The sequence below is a fragment of the Macaca nemestrina genome, chromosome 5 (assembly GCF_043159975.1).
Source record: "Macaca nemestrina isolate mMacNem1 chromosome 5, mMacNem.hap1, whole genome shotgun sequence".
NCBI lineage: Eukaryota > Metazoa > Chordata > Mammalia > Primates > Cercopithecidae > Macaca > Macaca nemestrina.
Window position 1 is genome coordinate 99,108,003 of NC_092129.1, and position 14,291 is coordinate 99,122,293.

Genomic DNA, 14,291 nt, shown 5'->3' on the forward strand with positions numbered 1-14,291 from the left:
AAGGCCAGGAAGACAGTAAGGGATTTCTATATTATCTGTCAGTTGGGTATCTTTACCTTAGTGATTTCTCTTTGCTAAAGGTATCAAAACAGTCTGAGTTGTTTCCCTTCCCTAGCCATGCTGACCATTTGTACACTTATTTCCAAATGCATTCAGAGCTGTACAGTTTCCAGGTACGTGAATAATGATGAAAGCACAGAGACCACGGTAGAATTAAAGAATCAAAACTCACTATGGGAGAGTTGTTTTTCATGTACAACTGGCAAACTACAGAATGCTCAAAATCTCTAAGAATAAATTCCCCAGGCATGTTTTATTTGGCTCAGTCTTTTGGGGTCTTTTTCCCCCAGATATTTTGAAATAATTGCCAATATTTCATAATTGAGACATTATACACAAGCAACTGGACCTAGTTCTCACTGAAAAATCAAAAGACTCAGCAAACACCGGCCAGCATTCCTATAGAGCAGTAATAAGCAGATAGGTAGCAGTTGGTGAATTACGGTGAGAGCTCTCTTGTTCCCCACTGTCCTTTCTCTATCCAAGTCATTAATTTGCATGCCTGGTGTCGATAGGCATTTAATGTTGCAACTACTCATATAGTGAAACAGCTAAGTAGTAAACACAGCTTTTAATCTAAGAGCATCAAACTACATTAAGTCAACAGTAAATATCAAACTTTTTTTTTTTTTGAGACAGAGTCTCACTCTGTTGCCCAGGTGGAATGCAATGGCACAATCTTGGCTCACTGCAACCTCCGACACTTGGGTTCAAGTGATCCTCCCACCTCAGTCTCCTTAGTAACTGGGACTACAGGCATGCGCCACCATACCTGGCTAATTTTTGTATTTTTGGTAGAGATGGGTTTCACTATGTTGGCCAGGCTGGTCTCGAACTCCTGACCTCAGGTGATCCGCCCACCTTGGCCTCCCAAAGTGCTAGGATTACAGTTGTGGGCCACTGTACCTGGCCAAATATCAAACATTTGACCACAGAATGGGTTCATCCAGCCACTCTTCAGTTTAAGATCTGGCTGTAAATATGTATGTTTTCAAGCCTTAACATTTAGTAAAGTGAGTTACTGAACAAGATTTTCTTTTAAACTTTACTGATATTTATCATGAGTACAGAGATGTAGTAAAGTGAGTTACTGAACAAGATTTTCTTTTAAACGTTACTGATGTTTATCATGACTGACCTGGACCCATAAGTAGTAGTACTTGATATACATTTAAATCAGAGAAGACTGACAATATTTTCTAATTACTGCAGAAATTTCTTTTTTCTAAAAATTTGGATTACTATTTGTCTTAAAATTAGAAATTAAACATAATGTCACTGAAGTGAGGAAAAAATTAATTTACTAGCTCACATATTAATAACTAAAAAAGACTAGAATGATGATATACAACTATAGTCCTGAACTGAGAAAATCATACGCACCAAAGGCTCTAGTCTTACCCTCCTCATTTATCCCATGAACCTTTGCTGCTAATGTAATATAAGTAGTTGGAAGAAAAATTTTCAGTTCATGCGTTGAGAAACTTTAAGTTCTGGAATACAGGAACAACTATAACAAAAGACTGGACACAGGAGCAACTAGGAGGCTTCCCTCTTTGGAAATCCTTCCACTCCAAATTATCCTTCCTCCAAATCACCTGTACTTCTCTGCCTGTTTTTTGAGACCAGGTCTTGTTCTGTCACCCAGGCTGTAATGCCGTGGCATAATTACGGGTCACTGCAGCCTCAATCTCCTGGGCTCAAGTGATCCTCCCACCTCAGTCTTCCAAAATGCCGGGATTACAGGCATGAGCCACTGTACCTGGCCATTTTCCCATACTTATTATCTATCTGAAATCGTATTTATTTAAGGCACGTTCATACAGTATCATAAATTAGTTCATATTATTTTCTTTAGCAGCTAACTGAGCTCTCCTATATTGAAGGAATAGGTTTGAGTGAAGATGCAAAGTGTACTCACAGAAATATGAGAACATCGGCTACTTGAGAAAGAGGACTGGGGAAGGAACAGGGAATGAAAATGAAGTGATAAGGCATTCCCAAAACAAAACTCTGAATTTGACAGTGGTCTTTCCTGCACAGTATCCTGTTCCTAGAATATAAAGTAACATTACAATTTTACTGTGAATTTTAAAAATACTTTTTGTAACTAGTCTGGGAATTTCACCTCCATTAATAACCTAGAAAAATATGCCTGAAGGCTTCCTTGTATATTAATGAGTTGACTGATGGCTGGCAGCCCATAGGTAACTTCAGGACAGGGGTTGGACACCAGAAAGGCCAAAGCATGACTAGAGGGTTGAGACTTTTATCCCCACCTGCCCCCCAACCTTTGGAGAGGGGAGAGGGGAGAGGGGCTGAAGACTAAGTTGATCACCAATGGCCAATTATTTAATAGATCATGCCTAGGTAATGAAACCTCCATAAAAACCCAAAAGGACTGGGTTCAGGAATTTCTGGATAGCCAAATGTGCATGAGGTTTCTGGAGGGAGGTGCACCCGGGCAGGGTGTGGAAGGTCCCTGAGCCCCTTTCCCCCATATCTTGTCCTATATGTCTGTTCCTGTCAATCCTTTGTAAAATCCTTTATAATAAACTAGCAAATGTTTAAAAAAATTTTTTTAACATAAGAAAAATACAGAGGGCTGGGCGTGGTGGCTCATGCCTGTAATCCCACCACCTTTGTAATCTACCCTTGGGTGGGTAGATCGCTTGAGCTCAGGAGTTCAAGACCAGCCTGGGCAACATGGTGAAACCCTGTCTCTATCAAAAATACAAGAAATTAGCTGGGTGTGGTGGCATGCACCTGTAGTCCCCGCTGAAATAGGAGGAATCACTTGAGCCCAGGAGGTGGAGGTTGCAGTAAGTGAGATTGTGCCACTGCACTCCAGCCTGGGTTACAGAGCGAGACCTCATCTCAAAGAAAGAAAAAAGTATGCTTAAAGTTCTAGAATACAAATGGTAAACCAACAGAATTAAATTACTATATTAATTAAATTGTGACGCTGGTAACTAAAGCAGTGCTCATCAGAATCCCAAAACACACAACCCTAAATGTTGAAATCCAAAACATCAAAATCCCAGAAATCTAAAATCCTGAAAATCGTAATTCTGAAAGATTAAAATCTTGAAATGTCAAAATCCTGAAAGTCGAATTCTGGGGAAAAGTTTAGTGCATTTTTCGGTTGTACACAGGATATTTGCATCATGTAAGTTGCATCATGTTAGGTGGAACTATTACTTTGTTAATGTCTTTATTTGGAAACTAAGTATTAGTTCAAGGAAATGCATATGGGCACATGGTCAAGGGGTAGACTTATGGACTTAATTTTAGGTGTCAACTTGACTGGATTAAGGAATACCTAAAAACCTGTTAAAGCACTATTTTGGGTGTGTCTGGGAGGATGTTTTCAGAGGACATTAGTGTGTGAGTCTGGGTGGGCTAGGTAGGGAAGATCTGACCTCACTGTGGATGAGGACCATCAATTGGCCAAAAGCCAAGAGAGCAAATACAGAAAATGGATTGGTCTCTGAGAGTTAGGAAAAGACTTTTCTTCTGCTTCCTTGGATATGAGAACTTCAGGCTCACTGGCCTTTGTACTCCAGGACATACACTAGTAGCCCCTCAGGGTCCTTGAAGCTTTCAACCTCCCACTGGGTCACACCACCAGCTTCCTTGGTTGAGGTCTAAGGAACTGGACTGAGCTTTGCTACTGCAACCCCAGAGTCTCTGGCTTGCAGATGTCCTATTGTGGAACTCTTCAGCCATCAGAATCTCTTAAATCAATTCTCCTAATAAATCTCACATATCTATATACATATCCTATTGGTTCTCCCTCTGGAGAACACTACCTAGTATTGGAGAAGCCAACCATTCCTTCTTTTTTTTTTTTTTTTGAGACGGAGTCTTGCTCTGTCGCCCAGGCTGGGGTGCAGCGGCTGGATCTCAGCTCACTGCAAGCTCCGCTTCCCAGGTTTACGCCATTCTCCTACCTCAGCCTCCCGAGTAGCTGGGACTACAGGCGCCCGCCAACCCACCCGGCTAGTTTTTTTGCATTTTTTTAGTAGAGACGGGGTTTCACTGTGTTAGCCAGGATGGGCTCGATCTCCTGACCTTGTGATCCGCCCGTCTCGGCCTCCCAAAGTGCTGGGATTACAGGCTTGAGCCACCGTGCCTGGCCTCCTTCTTATGGTATTTCTTACAACACAATGGAAGACACCTACGGAATTGCTCCCCCCCCCCCACCAAAAAAAAAGAAAAGCTATGGTAAGTTGAGCACACTAAGCTCCTTACTGGTGAAAGACAGAAGTTTAAAAGCTAATTATTATTGGTGATGTGAAAGCAGAAAAATGCTTAATTGCAATGGCCAAACAATAACCAGACTTCCAAATGGACAACATATACCTACAAAATGTGTAGAATACACCACTCTCCAAAAGTTCACAGAAGTGAAAATGCAGGCAAAAAGTAGGAGAAATCTCTCATGCCACATTATTCAATCATGAATTACTTCTGCCCCTTCACACATTGTGCCAATTAGCTATGCTATCTTTCATCTTCATATCATTTCCAATACTGGAGGTATAAATTGTATAAAGGTTTAGAGAGTTTTAATTTGTCATATGCATTTTAGTAAATATGACTCTTGTACAAAAGTGTATTATCACAACATTAACTTTGTGTGTAAGCACCGTGTGTATACGTGAAAACGTTGAAATTTCCTCAACAAATAGAGATGTCCTTTTTTTTACATCTGTATTTGTGAAAGACAAAATCTCTTGAGATCTTGGCTCTCTGGGCAACTGCATATGTGGAGGTGAATCATTATGGTTTTTTGCTGACCTCATCAAAAGACTTAGCTGTCCATCACGGTATTTTAGATGACTGTGATCATCTAAATTATAAGTTATATACTTTATATACTATATAAGTTATAATACTGGGTGTATACAGTTGCCAACAATAGTGATATGTATTTACACATTTCACTTTGTGACCTATTTCTTTACGAATATGGCTTATCTGCTCATAACTGTTATACCCATGTGACTATCCTTAGTATATCTATTTAAACTTGCAAAAATATGTATGTCATTACTGCCTATTTTATGGTGTAAAGTGGTTTATGTTCTGTGGTAATTTATGATTCTCAAATCCCCTTTAAAATGTAAATAAACTCTTTTTAAATGTTTTTAAAAATTATTTTTTCCAGAATTAATGGAATTTCAATCCTCTGGGATTTTAGACATTAGGGATTTCAATCTTTCAGGATTTCAACATTTGGGATTATGGTGTTCGGGATTATGTCTTTTAGAATTATGATCCAACCCCAACTGAAGGGACCATTTTATTTTTTTAAACAGTAACTTCTTAGATACAACATGCTTGAATTTCATGTTACATTTTCCTGCAGGGGCCAGCCTGCAAGAGGAAAGTATTTGATAGCAATATGTATTTTAAATTATTTTACTCCCTGTTACTGTAACTGTTGCAAAGCACTCTGTTTGCCTTTAATATTATTAGATGCAGCCCTTTGTAATTATAAACTTCCTCTAGTACTTAACACCCTTACTGACTCTAAGGTGTCAAAGACTGGAATGAGGCATCATTCTTTCACTTGCAGGGGGAAATGACTATTTGTAACTTTATTGCAAGCATTTTTTCTTTTTCAGCAACCTTCACTGTAAACAAAGTCATTTATAATCTAAGTTTAAAAAAACTGACTCCTACACAGAAGTCATCACTGCTTTTAAAAATTTATGTAAAATACTATCTCCATGAGTGTTTCATTGGGAAGATCACCTACAGAGTCAGGGCCATCAGTTTTATCTTCAATAATATCTCTCTACACAAAGTTGTCACAAACAGTGAAGTTAAAGCAGTAGGACTAGGAAGTAGAAAATCTCTCAAAAAGATTCTGGTGTCCTGCTGTTTTACTCATTTATTAAAAATAATGTAATTTACTTAATATAAAATGCAGGCTCATTACTTCTATACTAATGTAAAGGCTACTGGATATAGCAAATTTAACATGATGCTATGGAATCAATAATATGATTGTTAATTTGCTTTTATTCTTCTTTCAATTTCTAGAAACATATCACCAACTATTTTTACACATATAACTTCAAAGGAAAAGTCAAATACGAAAACGAACACAATCATATTTAGATGTCTACAAATGAACCATCTATTAGTAACAAGTTAGCACTAATAAATTAGTCACAATAGCTCATCTTCTGTCTCTCTGCCTCACCAACCCCACATCCTCTGAAAGTGTAGAAGTGCTTTTCTTTTAACCCAGCCTTCTACTTGGGGAAATTTTTAAAAGATAATTTACATGACTGCCATTTGCTAATTTACTCAAAAGGAAATAACCAGGTGGAAATTTTTTAAGCTACCAAGCATGACAATAAAGTAATAGAATTGAAAAGTTCTCATTTGACGTTTCTTAATTGTTTAAATTAAAATATAATAGACTTTTAACTATGGCAACACACTCACACAATTATTCCATTCTCTCAACTCAACCATTTTGGGGATCAAAATGACTTTTAAGGGCTACTCCTGTATAGTAATATCCCACTAGAGTGAATAACTGCATTTACAACCATGGTATTTTTTAATAACAAAGCTAGTCACCATGGACGAGCAGTGACCCAAATATGCCCTGTATATGAGCAGTGGGGGAGGAGGAAGCATTCGTACTAATCTTCAGTTTTCAAGCACAAAGATAATATGTAATTTAACTCACTTTAGCCCACTGCATCTGGTAGGATCCAATTAAAAAAATGAGAACCACCGGGCACCTGTAATCTCAGCACTTGGGGATGCCGAGACGGGAGGATCACCTGAGGTAAGGAGTTCAAGACCAGCCTGGCCAACATGGTGAAACCCCATCTCTACTAAAAATACCAAAAAACTAGCTGGGTGTGGTGGTGCGTGCCTGTAATCCCAGCCACTTGGGAGGCTGAGGCAGGAGAATCGCTTGAACCCAGGAGACAGAGGTTGCAGTGAGCCCAGACAGTGCCACTGCACTCCAGTCTGGGGTACAGAGTGAGACTTCATCTCAAAAAAAAAAAAAAAAAAAAAAAAAAAGAGAACCACCCCCTAATTTGAACAGGGAAAGTTTAATACACATGATATGAACAGGAGACAGGGAAATACTGGGTAGAAGAGAACAGATCCCCAGCAAATGCCCTACCCTCAAGTCTGAACACCAGTGGCGCTAAAACAGGGCAGGCATTCCTGTTTTTGCGCCCAGAAAGTTGCCTTTTGGCCCACCACTTCCCCCATCTTGCCCCCACTTAACCCAAGACCTTAGAGGGCACACACACAAACTGCTGAATGTCAACAGGAATAGTGGAGAGCGGCAGAGAGCAGCAGGGCGGCACGGCAGAAAAGGAGGGAAGAAGCACCTGAATGCTGAAAGGAGTTCGGCTGACCACAGCTGAACTCCAGGGGAAGACTATATCCCCCATCCCTCCATCTTCTGGCTCCCCATCCATTTCGCTGAGAGCCACCTTCACCATTCAGTAAAACCTTGCACTCATCCTTCGAGCCTGCGTGTGATCTGGGACACTGGGGAAGAGCTTGGGATACAGAAGGCTGTCACAATGGCCTTCTTCCTTGCAATAAGGCAGAGGGTCCATTGAGCTGATTAACACTCAAAGCCATCTGCAGATGGCAAAGCTGAAACAAAGAGCTTTGGAACAGTGTGGGTGCAGGCACTCACCCCTAGACACTACCATAGGGCCAAGAGCCCAAAGCATTCATCCTGGTCTCTGCACCTACCAGTCTGCATGCTCCCCCTAGGGGCCTGAGCTGTGGGGAACCAAGCAGGTAAGCCACACCCGTCACACATCCTGCAAGGGAAATCAGGGAACTCGTTACAACTATTAACTGTAATAGGAAAATAACTATCAATGTGTAATGAAAACTCTGAAGAATACCCAAGGGCTGAGTGAGGGTATCCACGGGAGGAACAAACTTAGAAGAGGGTCCCCTCCCCAAAACTAGGGTTCAGGCCTTATTGGAAGTATGGTTGCTAGGCTTAAGGGGCTGGGCGTTGAGCACACACAGTCAGTTGGGACACTGAGAATCTGATTACCAGCAGGGCCTGCAAAAGGAAAGCTCTCCTGAGTGTAAGCAGACATGCAGGGGAAGTTGGAATATTGGCAGCTGGTTCTCCAGAAGGCAGGCATGAGGTCTGGGGTGTGCAGCCTCATGCTGGGAAAACTACAGAGAGGAGGTCACTAAGCTGAGGCTGGGGCTGTGAGCTAGACAAGGGTCTGTATGCTCTTGACACAGACCTGGGGCAGAGGACCCCTGGATATCCACAGCCACACTACCGGCAGCCGTGCATTCACAGTAAGAAACAAAACCATAAGCCCACCTTTGTGCACTGTCCTTCCAGGACTCTCTACTCACAAAATTAACATACAAAGAAGAAATGCTTAAGGCAAGCTTGTTCAAAATGTGGCCCTGGATGGCTGTGAATGTGGGCCAATGCAAATTTGTCAAAACTTTCTTAAAACATTATGAGGTTTCTGGTTTTTTTCTTGTTTTTTTTTTTTTTTTTTTTTTTTTTTTGCGATTCAGTTCATAAGCTATTGTTGGTGTATGTTATGTGTGGCCCAAGACAATTCTTTCAATGTGGCCCAGGGAAGCCAAGACATTGGACACCCCTGGCCTAAAGGGTTAGGCTTCAATATTGCAGATCAAGTAATGAAGAGGTAATTTAGAGCTGGGAGAGAATCTGATAACTCGCACACTCAATACTCGGGGATCTTCATAAAGAATAAAACATGGCAGAAGCAATAAACTAGAAATACACAGTAAATTAAATTTGACTAAAAGATAGTATAAAAAAATCTGAATGGGCTGTTGCTGTAACTTCTCTGTACATGGAGGAAACGGCAAATAAATCAGGCACTTATTTAATAATGTATTATTAGAAAACTTCATTAATCATAGCACTATAAACTAGGGATTTACAAACAGAGGACGTACACTGAAGTACAGTAGGAAAAAAATTCTATTAAATTCTTCTAAATCATAAAATTATATTATAAACAGACTTGAAAAACTATATAAGCCGAAATAGTATATATATTTATACTTATAATTTATAATTAGACATACTTATATTGAAGTTTCCTATTCAAATGTTTGCTGGTAAGGTACCCAATTAAAAAATTTAAAGACCACTACTGTAGAAAATAGCCCTATTTCTCTCTACAGATTTTACATACTCCTTTACACCATATAGAGTCCACATTGGCCAGGCATGGTGGCTCATTCCTGTAATCCCAGCACTTTGGGAGGTTGATGTGGGCAGATCACCTAAAACTGAGAGTTCGAGACCCACCTGGCTAACATGGTAAAACCCTGTCTCCACTAAAAATACAAAAATTAGCTGGGCATGATGGCGCACACCTGTAATCCCAGCTACTCGGGAAGCTCAGGCAGGAAAATCTCTTGAACCTGGGAGGCGGAGGATGCAGTGAGCCAAGATGGCGCCAGGGCACTCCAGCCCGGGCAACAGAGACTCCATCTCCAAAAAACAAACAAACAAACAAAAAAAAACAAAGCCACATATATCACAAATACAGATTTGTTTTTGTTTAATCCAATAAAACAAATAATCGTATATTAATATGTAAAGATTGGGAAAAAATGTCTTCAACAAATTGCTATCACTATAGTTCATAAATACGTATTGTTCACCCTTCAAGGACCTACACATCACTCAAATTCAAAACTAATGAAATTCCCACTACTATAGAACAAAGAACCCTAATTTGCACATTGTTAAATAAGGGTATTACTCAGACTCCACAAGGGTAAAATGCTCACATTCTGCTTTCCTGAAACTTAGTTTCAAAAGATTAAAGTTTTCTTTTATAAATTCCTTTAGTACCCTAAAGCAAAATTCAACAATCACACCTACACACTGTCCCTAAAAAAACAAATAAAATGTTTTATTTAGTTTGAGTTCTGATTTTCTTGCATTGTTAAAAACTCCTAGTTACTTGACTTGGGCAAGTTATTTTACATCTCTGTGCCTTAGTGGTCTCATCAATAAATAGGGATAGTATCACCTATTTCAGAGAGGTGCTGAGGACTAAATGAATTATTTCCCTCTCTCTTATAAACACAGGCAGACATACACAACACACAAATGTAACAGTTCCTGGCACATAACTTTAATAAATGTAAGCCAGTAAGAGTACTACTACTTTTCATACACTCACATTTGCTTTATAAGAACTGTTTGATCACACTGAATCCTTGCCCTGAATATAGATATCCAATTCAGAAATGAAATGAAATAAGAATAGTCAAAAGTAACATAATTTCAGTAAAGAACAGCTTCTTAAAGGCACAAAATTCACCTTTCTTCCAAAAACTGAAACCACCTATCCAAGGAGAAAACCATTCAACAAGATTTACTTACTTACAATTCAGCAAACTAGGCAAGGTCCCTCTTTTTAAGGAACACCAACTTGGGAGGTAGAAGAAAGAAACACAATCATAATACAAAGAAACTATGAAAAACATACACAGTTCAATAAAAAGAATGAGGAATACATAATTAAATCCATTTAGTAGCATAGGAAGGCCTAATGAAAAATGTAGAATTTGAATAGCCTTACCATAGACTAAAGCAAAGAGATGTGGAAAAACCAAGTCAATTAAAAAAAGAAAACACTAAAGGGGAAAGCTAAGGCAAATGCACAGAAGTGAGGGAGAATACATAAGCTGTAGCATAAGAATAGACTACAAAGGCCTAAGACTACAAAAAAATTAGAGATATGGTGCCAATCAGTCAGGATGGGGCACTGGAAGCATGAAAGATTCCTGAATGTAAGGTTAATGAGCTTGAATTTTCGTTTTCATGGAACAACAGCATTTTACATGGTGCTTGTTAATGTGATGTGCACTGTACTGATGCCTCACTTAATCCTTACAAACCTATGAAGTAGACATGACTATTATCCTTATTAAAGAAATTAAGCAAATGAGCCCACAACTAGTAAATGGTGAAGTTGGGATTTTAACTCATGGTGTTCAACCCAGAATTTGAATTCTTCAACATAATGTAGTCTTTTAAAATCTTTAAGGAACAAATATGGTATCTGTGCTTTGGAAAGATAACTAATAATCTTAGTGACAGTATAGAAGACAGATTTAAAAAGAAGTGAATGGAGGACAGAAAAGTACCTTCATGAAAAAATAAATATTTGTTACACTTTCCTATGGCAAGAAACTACGTAGCCAGTAATGACTTATCAAATTTAAGCAGCAAGGGATACAGGAAATAGTACAGGAATAAAATTGACAAAACTTGGTTAACTGGCCTGTGGAAATGAGAGGAGGAGCTAAAAATGACTCAAGGATTCAAAACTTTTTTTTTTTTGAGATGGAGTTTCGCTCTTGTCGCCCAGGAGTACAGTGGCGCAATCTCAACTCACACCAACCTCGGCCTCCCAGGTTCAAGAGATTCTCCTGTCTCAGCCTCCTGAGTAGCTGGGATTATAAGCATGTGCTGATAATTCTGTATTTTTAGTAAAGGCAGGGTTTCACCATGTTGGGCAGGCTGGTCTCGAACTCCTGACCTCAAGTGATCCACCAGCCTCAGCCTCCCAAAGTGCTAGGATTGCAGGCGTGAGCCACCGTGCCTGGCCAGGATTAAACAGGCCATTAAAAACATAAGTGTGTGTGTGGGGCAGGGAGGGAGTGCAGGGCGGGGAGGCGGTGCATTAGGAATAGCAGCAACAGGCTTTCTTATTGGTGGGAGGATGGAGGGGAAAGTGGATGAGTTCCATTTCAGACATATTTAATTAGAAGTACTTACTGAACATCCACGAGGAGGAGTTCCACAGGTGACTGAAAATGGAAGCCAAGAGCTAAAAGTCTATAAAAATAATGGACACCTGGAAATCCCATCCAGAGTGAGCGATGAGAGATACTGTCAGAGTGGATGACTACTGAAGACGATTATGTAAAGCATGGATTATCAACCGGGCCATCAGGAACCACTTTCTGAGGAGAAAGTCCTGCCTCAGACATAATGATAAGTTGGGAAAAAATGCTTGACTGTTGCCAGTGAAGAGTGAAAGAAGAAAACATTGAGGGTGATAGGGTTCAGGAAATGCTACTCCAAAATATGGCACCTTGGCATTTGAGAAAGTAGCAGAAACAGGAAGGTTTCTGATCTCCTCCCACCCTTCTCCCCTGAAACAGGCCATAAAACAATTTTCTGACCTTCCTCTAAACTAGGTCATAAGACCCTCATTTCAGAGGTGTCCTCACTATTCCCTGAGGAAAGGAATGTCCTTATCTCTGAAAACACAGGAACATTAAGGATCTGCACAAACAGGCCTTGCTAAGTTCTCCTCCAGTTTATTACCATTAGATCCTACCTGCTTTGTCCAATCATATTTCCCCACCACTGTCTATTCTTCATCAAATCTAAGCATTGAAATACACAGGTTTCCCTGTATCTTTGGGTCTTCATTTCTGAAAACTTCCATGTCACGTAAAACTTTTATTAAATAAATGTGCGTTCTTTTCTCTTGTTAATCTGTATTCTGTTAAAGGTGACTCAGCCATGAACCTAGTGACAGATAGGAAAAAATACTTTTTCTTCCCTATGAGGGAAAGCCCCCCCACCACACACATACTATAAACTTTTGGATCTAGTCCTCTTAAATATATTAATAATAGTTACCATTTACCTTCCAGAAGGTGAAAGGAAGAGTGAGTAAAGACAATAAACAGTCACAAATGTAGAACCAGGAGCCTAGTGTAAATAAACTGAAGGTAAGTCTAGGTGGTGTCACAAACATTTTAAACAGCCAAGAGGGGTTGGCCAGCAAGCCATTTCAGTCCAGAGCCAGGCATTAGTTCAATATTGCCAGATCTTCTGATTTTCCAAAAGCCCTAAACCCTCATTTCAATATGAGTTTATGATTTTTTAAATCCTGACAAAATTTCTTTAAAACATGTACAGGCATATGACATAGTCTTTGAGCTGCTAGGTTGCTATGCAGGTCTACAAGTACTGCAGATATGCCAAGCCGAGTGACCATTAAAAGAACATTTTCTTGGCCAAGAGTGGTGGCTCACATCTGTACTTCTAGCACTCCGGGAATACATCTGTACTTCTAGCACTCCGGGAAGCCAGGATCCAAGGATCACCTGAGGCCAGCAGCCTGGGCAACATAGTGAGACACTGTCTCTACAAAAAAGTTATTAAAAATTAGCCAGGCATGGTAGTGTGGGCCCGTAGTCCTAGCTACTCAGGAAGCTGAGACAGGAGAATCACTTGAGCCCAGGAGTTCAAGGCTGCAGGGAGCCATGATTGCACCACTGCACTTCTGGGCAAGAGTGAGACCTCAACTCAAAAAAAGAGAACATTTCCTTTTGTGTGGTGAGGAGTAAAATCCAAACTGCAACGAAAGGTAAAGAAATGAAGGCAATAAAAACAATACCTTTCCAAGAAGTCTGGCAATAATGATGAGATGAAAAAAAGAATTAAGGAAAACCTTTTTTAGGAAGAAGAAGTTTCACATAAGGAGAGAAGAAGTCAGAGGAAGGGGCAAAATCTGAAGAGAGATGACCAGTGAAACAAGAAGATGAGAAAGATATGTATACGTCTATACGCTAAAAGACAGAAGCGTGAAAAGTGATTAAGATTCAAAAGAGTGGGATGGTTCTCTGAAGCGGTGGGGATCAAGTACACATATGAAAAGATGTACTTTGGAAAGGGAACAGCCACTTCTTCCTTAGGTTTCCAAGGAAGGAAATGAAAAGTCCAGAGAAAATTTAAGACGACGACTTGGGGAAACATGTAAGATAACCTCAGTCTTCTCAATAAATTTTTAGAAACATTAGCACTGAGTATAGTTGTATAAATTTCACTGTTTGATATTATTGTTCCTCTGATAAAGTACAATTCCCCTATTCATACTATATACACATCAGTGCCGTGATTCCAGAGAAATATATTTAAAATCTTAGGTACTAAAAAAATGAGTTTAATGTGCCTTAGTAGGTAAGACAAGAATAAGCAGCATAAGTCTTTAAAAACTAAATCAAAGGTATGAAACTCTTCAGAAATGGCTTTTTTATGTTTCTAAGAACATTCACTATGTTAGTACAGAGAAGAAAGCAGTAGAAAGAGGAAATAGGAGGGAAAAACACCAGTTTAGGAAGAAAATACTGTCAGAAGAGAACTACACTTTTTAACTCCCTTCACGACC

At 39.6% G+C, this 14,291-nt stretch overlaps 1 protein-coding gene across 1 annotated transcript in view; it reads right to left on the reverse strand.

Annotated features, from left to right (window-relative positions):
- LOC105496185 (zinc finger protein 292) overlaps positions 1-14,291 on the reverse strand; it is a 104,898-nt gene that overhangs the window by 71,077 nt on the left and 19,530 nt on the right. The gene's annotated exons all lie outside the window — the stretch shown is intronic.